Source organism: Sphaeramia orbicularis, chromosome 17 (assembly GCF_902148855.1).
Source record: "Sphaeramia orbicularis chromosome 17, fSphaOr1.1, whole genome shotgun sequence".
Taxonomy (NCBI): Eukaryota; Metazoa; Chordata; class Actinopteri; order Kurtiformes; family Apogonidae; genus Sphaeramia; species Sphaeramia orbicularis.
In genome coordinates, this window is record NC_043973.1 from 33,547,544 (window position 1) to 33,555,146 (window position 7,603).

Below are 7,603 nucleotides of genomic sequence, written 5' to 3' on the forward strand. Positions count from 1 at the left end.
AACAGATTATGAAAAAACACGCCATCAGCAGGCCTAATTCTTTTTCAAGTTACTGGTAGGCTCTATTACATGTTGAACAGTTGAATGTTCATCTTTAACCCTGTAATGCCAAATGTATCATATTTGATACATGAGTTTTGAAGCCCTCTACATGATCAGTGTGATATTTTTTTTCTTGTAAAACCTGATGTATACAATTAGATACATGCAATACACAGATAATCCACCAGGGGGAGGAGTTCATTCACCAGAGGCCTTCAGTGACACTACATGACTGACATTAATGAGGAAGAACTGGGAACATTTAGAAAAGAAATTAACAATTTATTAGTCATGTATGTGTTACACTATGTTTTTGTTTGTCCTGCTGTGTCAAATATGATACAAAAGTGAAACTCATAAATGAAAATTGATATTTGAAAAAACATTTTTTTTTGGTTATTCAGAAACAGTTTAATTATTTTCTGTGACGGCTACACCTGCGATGTGGGAGGTGGCCTAATTAAGTTTCAGGACCATGGACAAGGGCCGATCTCACCAACATGGTAGAGGATTTACAGTCAATGGGCAACTCAGACTGTAAAACACATAAAACCTGATCGATTAACATTTCACATCGTGTCAAAAATAATTCAGCTAATTAGACGAAGTAAACAGTTTGCTCTGAGGTCAGACTTCATGTGTTGAACATGTACAACTGTAACTATAACTGTAATGTATAAAAAATAACATTTTTAAAGTAAATGTTGTACCCTCTTTCACTGATTAAAAAAAAATAAAAATTGGTCATTAATTAACAAAAACCTTTCATCAACAAAAACTAATTACTTAGCTACTCAAATAATTTCCTGTTGAATAATAGAAATGTTCTTCAAATGTTACCAAAGATAAAACAAGATAATTAACAATAAAATTATTATATGAATGTATTTATTGTGTTTTATATTTCAGCATTATTTCTCATTACTTATTTTTTATTCGATACATGATGACTTATTTAATGGAGTTTTCCCCAAAAATTTCAAGTACCCCCTGGGCTCCTTCCAAGTACCCCTGCGGGTCCGCGTACCCCACTTTGAGAACCCTTGTTTTAGGTGAAATAAATGGAACAGAGCCATTGTTAAAGTGATCAGTATCTGTTTTTATTCGTCTAAATGTCGACTGTGAAAGTTCTATTCAGATCCTGTCCTCAAATACATTCACTAAGAGCCCCCCCACCCCCCTTTTTAATGAGCTCTCAGATTCGTATTCAGAGCAGTTTGTTTTTATATTAACAAGTCATTCATTTTATCACATCAAAGCCACATATTTGTACAGGCAGGAGGATGTGTAAATTAGACGGCACATGCAGAAGATGATGACCGCCTGGGTTTTCCACCCTGCACATAACTCCACTGTTTTTCTGTTTTCCATGTCGCAGCTTGGCTCATGTTCACAGTATCACAAGACAACATTTAAAACATACTCATGCGCTGACACGAATGTATGAGTGTCATCACCAACCTGAGGTTATGATAACTCTGACAAAATGAAGAAATCTAGACTGAAACATACAAAAAGTGAAAGATTTTAACCTTAAAGACCAAAAGCATCTACTGATCTGAAGTGTTTAATAACTACTGAACCACTAACCTATCAACACATGGAAATAATTCAGCTAACATTGAGTTTCTGAGCTTTTCAGTGACATCATTTCTGACCCGTTTGGACCTTCAGAGGCTCTGTAGTAAACGTGGAAACACTGTGATCTTCTGCAAATAAAACCCATGAAGTTTGACAAATGTTTTTTTTTTTGGTCAGTTGATCTATTTTACTGAAAAAGTCACTTTTTCTTCAGTTTTCTCTGTTTTGAAATCATAAACCTTGAATTTATTCTGAGCAAAATGCAGAGAAACATATACAATAAATGGTGGTACATCACTAAAGAAAGGGAATAATTCATTTGGTAGTCACATCAAAAATACTTCTAAATCAGAGATGTCAAACTGATTTAAATTCAGGGAACACATACAGTTTAATATGATCTGAAGTGGGCAGAACAAGTACAATAACACATTCACCTAAAAATGATGTCAACTCAAAACTTTTCTCCATGCTTTAGAGTGAATAAAGTAAAATCACATAATGTAAATGTCTACATCTACAAATTATTTCACAGAAAAATGCAACAAGCAGAGGATGATGTCATAATAAGTTCCAAAGAATCACCTGGAAAATGTTCAAACTAGAGACAGAACTGTGTTTGGATGCCACAAAAACAGGTTCAGGAATTTAATGAGTAACGCAAATGTGTAATAAGTCAATTCTACATCTGCAACTCAACATATTTTATCATGTAAACATATTCAAGATGAAATAAAAAAATATAAAATGTGTATAACATGAACCTGCAATGTCTACAAAAAAAAAAAAAAGAAAAATCTGGAATTGTCATTATTTATAGTTTATTGTGCTGGTATTTTACTGGTCTGATCCACTTGAAATGGACTTGGTGTGTATGTGGCCCCTGAACTAAAATGACTGATCTTCAGTGTTCTGTTTTGGCCCATCCCATGGGCCAGATGGGACCCTTTGGTGGGCCGGTTTAGGCCCATGGGCTGCATGTCCTGTAACGTTCTGAACAGATGGTTCCAAAGAGTCATGGAGTATTTCAGCACAACAATGACTGACAGCAGGAGGGCGTGGCCTACCGCATCACCTAATCTGAACCCGACCAAACACTTGTAGGATCATGAAAGTCAAAGTGAAGGAATGTCAGGTATCCAACATCGCAGCTTTAAGAGGTAACAGAAGGAAACACCCTAGACAAGACACGTGCAAGTCATGTGACCTCGAGCAGTGACGATGATGCAACTTCTTGGAAAGTTACCGTAAAATATTTCCTAAAGTGTGAAAGTTAAGTTCAGTTTCCCAGAGACAACAGAGGAACTGTGTCGACACTGATTGGTCTCTGAAATGCAGGAGTTTAGAATTTGGCTTGAAGTGACCATATTTGGAAAAAAGGGGTGGAGCCACAGAAGTGTGAAGGGTCAGAGATGAGCTAAAGCTAAATGCTAGCTAACTGACTCTGTAAACATGTTAGCTTAAATTCCAAAGTCATTTTACTGTCTTGTTAGTAGAAGCAGTTCAAAACAACAGTCAAGTCTGTTATAAAAAAGTGCATTTTATTAAATTCAACGAAATTCGCAAAAAACACAAGAGCAAGTCCAATACAGCGTTCTATTCACTCCATGGAAATCTTATTAATGGAGGAAAAAAATTTAAGATAGACAAGATTATGTATTAGAAGGAAAAAGTCCTGGAAAAGAACCACTGACTGAGTGTTTTTAGGGAGATGGATGTATTTATTTACTTATTTATTTATTTATGTGAGCCAATCAGAGGAAAAGAACCCACATAAGCTACAGACAGAACAGTGCAGAAGTCTTCAACAGCCTTTAGCTTTGTTGTTTTTGTATGGTTGTAATGGGTGTGTGTCTTCATTTCTAACCAAAAATATGCAGGAAATAAGTGCACGGTATTGAAACAACCCCCCCCCCCCCCCCCCCCACACACACACACACACACACACACACACACACACACACACACACACATTAGACTGAACAGCTTCTGCAGGTGAAGTCAGTATTCACTCTGACCTCCATTTGGACTCTTTTCTCTTTTTCTCTGCAGATGCAGCTTCTGAAACGCATGGTAACACATATGCATTTCTCAGCCTTTGTATTCATATATGTACATGTAGAATATAGACTACAGCAAATAAGTAATCAGTATTAACCCTTAAAGACCCAAACATCCAGCACCAACCAAAAGCATCTAATTATTTGAACTGTTTCATACCTGCTGATCCACTACTTCTATAAATACATGTCAATAATTGGTGTAAAATACAGTTCTTCATCTGTTCATGGTCATCAGATATGACCATATTTGGACGTTCAGAGGCTCCGTAGTTACCATGGAAAAACACCATCATCTTCTACAACATTGATTCACCAGTCAAACCCATGGAGTCGGATCGATGACAGTGGATGGACACACTGGGTTTATGTTCAGTTAATGGCAGATTTACCTGAAAAAGGGACTTTTTTTTTTTTTCCAGTTTTCTTTGTTTTTCAGATAATAACCCTGAACTTTAATCTGAGTTTTTATGAACATCTACATGACCAGTAAGTTAAATATAGGAAAATACCTGATTTATATTGATAAAACACATAATACAGAGGATAATAATTTAATAAATGGTGATAAATCACTTAAGGAAAGGTTAAATGTAGAGAAAATTTCATTTGGGAACTGACACAAAAGTAACACTGGGTCTTTACAGGTTAAAAAAAAATGCATTTCAGGAAAAAAAAAAAGAATATTGTAGAAAGTACTTGGGAACATCTGGACAGAGAAAAGGATAAATGAAACAGTAAATAGTGACTTTCCCTGCAGAAGCTGTATGTGTTCCAGTTCTGTTCACATATATTCATAAGGACACTCACCTGTTCTAACCCTGCACAATGAACTGAGCTACAGGCTGCCCAAGGTTTATGCACAGTCCTGTATGTTAGCAATGTGTGCTCCATGAGTGTTTTAGCTTAAGTTCAACTCACATAAACAGGTTTGGAGAACCAAAAAAAAAAAGCACAGACGGAAAAAATAGTAATGATAGTACTGTACTTTGCGCTCTATAAGCCGCTACTTTTTTCCACACACTGAACCCACGGCTCTAAAATGATGCGGCTAATTTATGTTTTCTGGGCTAACCATCAATCCGGCTGACGAAGAAGGAAATAGAGCTACTGCACGTAAGCTTGGCATCAGTGAAGCGATGGTGAGACGTTGGAGACGGGGTGGGGGTGGCTTATAGTCTGGAAGGTGTGGTATATCTCAGGTAAAACAGAAGCTTCCACGTCTGCTGCGTCGGACGTTGATTGACAGGTTTGTATTGATGAGCCTCACTTTCAGAGTTCTGCTTTGTTTAATGAAACTTTTTTTTTTCCTAACAGGCAGCTCCACTGTAGTCATGATTAATAGGTACCGCTAATATTGCAAAATGACTTAGTTGCGCAACACTTGATGACATTTTTAACAAGGAAGGAAAAGAAGGAAATAGAGAAAGAAATAGAGCTGCTGCACGTAAGCTTGGCATCAGTGAAGCGATGGTGAGACGTTGGAGGCGGGGTGGGTGTGGCTTATAGTCTGGAAGGTGTGGTATTGACAATAGAAAGATGTTGGACTCCACCCACTCCCTCTATAGATATAAACATCTAATTCTGAGGTAAAGAAAATAACTCAGCTAATTATACCAGGGGTGGGAAACATGGCCATGGCCCAAACCCGGCCCACCAAAGGGTCCAACGCACCAACAGGATCCATCCAATGAATCTGCTAATATTAACAGACAGGGGTTTAGTTCAGGGGCCACATACAGACCAATGAGATCTGAAAGGGATCAGACTAGTAAAATAACAGCATAATAACCTATAAATGATGACAAATCTAACATCTGTTCATTGTTTTAGTGTGAAAAAAGTACATTTATATCGGCTAAAATTTCCTTAGGGGGTCAAATGAGTGTCCATTTTTGTCAAAAAAATAAACCAGTTGTCCTAAAGTCATAGAAGTGTGTGTAAATAATGCTAATCCATTTGTGCACAGACTACTGATATTCTTTGACAGTGGAAGCTCTATTTTCATAAATATTGGATTTGGAATAGCACGTGTATGTGAAAACTTTTGCTGGTGGACGGACGTGACATTACCCATGATGCTCTGGTCAGTACCAGTACTTTATTAGGAATAAACTTATAGACTTACTATTGCTAATTCTGCTCTTCTTCATAAATGTTAGTATTGTGGATCTAAAACAATACCAGCTGACACAAAAACACTAAATGTGTCAGTGGACGGATGTGACATGGTTGTTGTGGATCCCATCATACTGATGCTCTGCAGCCATGTCACCGTTTACACTAATGATCCCTGTGCAAAAACTAGGATCACAATTATTTATTGGATAGTTTATCATCAGACTAAAGAGGAAAGAACAATATAGAATTGTTCTTTCTGTATAAAAATGCTTCTTATTGTAAAACTGTTGATTTAAATAGTGCTGTGTGCCATTCTTCATGTATGTATTGGTGAAACATAAGCAGGATGGATCAGCACCATACTCCAGACTGAACCTGTACAAATAAAACATGTGATATGTAGGAGAGAATCTGGGAAGAAAAACTGGGGAATCGAAAAGAATAGAAGATTTATTTTTCAGCTCAATTCAGTTCAAATAGAACTTGTCCATTTGTGACATGAAAATATAGCATTAATTGTGCCTTTTCCTTTTTGTGCATTAATTGTTCCTTTGGATTCACTGAGACTGATTTAATATGAACAAAGACACAAAGAAGAACTCTGAGCACATTTGAGCCGAAATGATTAAAAAAAAAACAAAAAGAAAAAAAGGCAATAATCTAAACAACCATAAACAACTTGAAATTTATTAAGAAAAATAAGTGGAATTTTACCCATATTATGCATTTTACTAAATGTTTTGTGCCTTTGTAAATCCACTGTGATCTGTAACTTGTAATACACGTGTAATAAGAAGTAATATTGTAAAAAAAAAAAAAAAAAAAAAAAAGTCATTAAAAAATGCACATTCCTTTTTGCAATGAAACAAAGATAAAAATTATTTATTAATTTATTATTCATATTTGAATGTATTATTTATACATATTTTTTTACAGTGTATGTCTGACAGAAACAGCTAAAAAGTATCAAATGTAAAAATGTAGAAATGATGGGTGTGTTTGATGTGCAGACCCGTACACTAGCAGCCTTTTACTGCAGTGCCTGTTCCTAGAGCGTGTTCATCCCACAGATTTACAGGAGCAGAGTTTTAGAAAACACACTCATGAGCTGCACCACGTGAAGACAAACAGAAGCTATTAGCACAGCGCTGCTCCTCAGCGGCAGCTCCACTGTGTCATAAACTGGGAGGCTGAAGTGCTGCTTACCAGTGGATGGAACCGTGATGGTGATCCCTGCTGACTGGGAACAGATGAGGAGGCGGGGGGGGGCGTGGGATCCCTGGAGCAGGACGTCTGGGTTCTGACTGAACTGCTACTGCCATCACATGGTAGGTCTCTGCACAGCACCCTGGGATCAGACTCACCACTCACTAGAAAGACAAATATGATGGGTCTAATCCAGTTTAGAATCAAACAGTTACAACTACAACCCTGTTTATTGTGGAAAATATCACCCCCCACACACACACACACTCCACAGTACAGTTATCAGACCAACACGTTCATTTACTCTTTAGAAATTCTTACTATATTTAATGCGTTTTATACTGAATATGTTGTATGATTTATTTTTACTCTTGCAGGAAACCTAACATTCTGTATTTAATCTTGTTTAATATTCTGACAAAGTTCAAACATTCCCACTCATCAAAGAAACTACAGACATTTTCTGAGTTTTACCCACATTAACAGTTCTATTAAAGGTCCAGTGTGTAACCTTTAGAGCAGGGCTGTCAAACATACAGCCAGCGGGACAAAACCAGGCCCTTAAAGAGTCCGATCATAATAAATAACTGAAT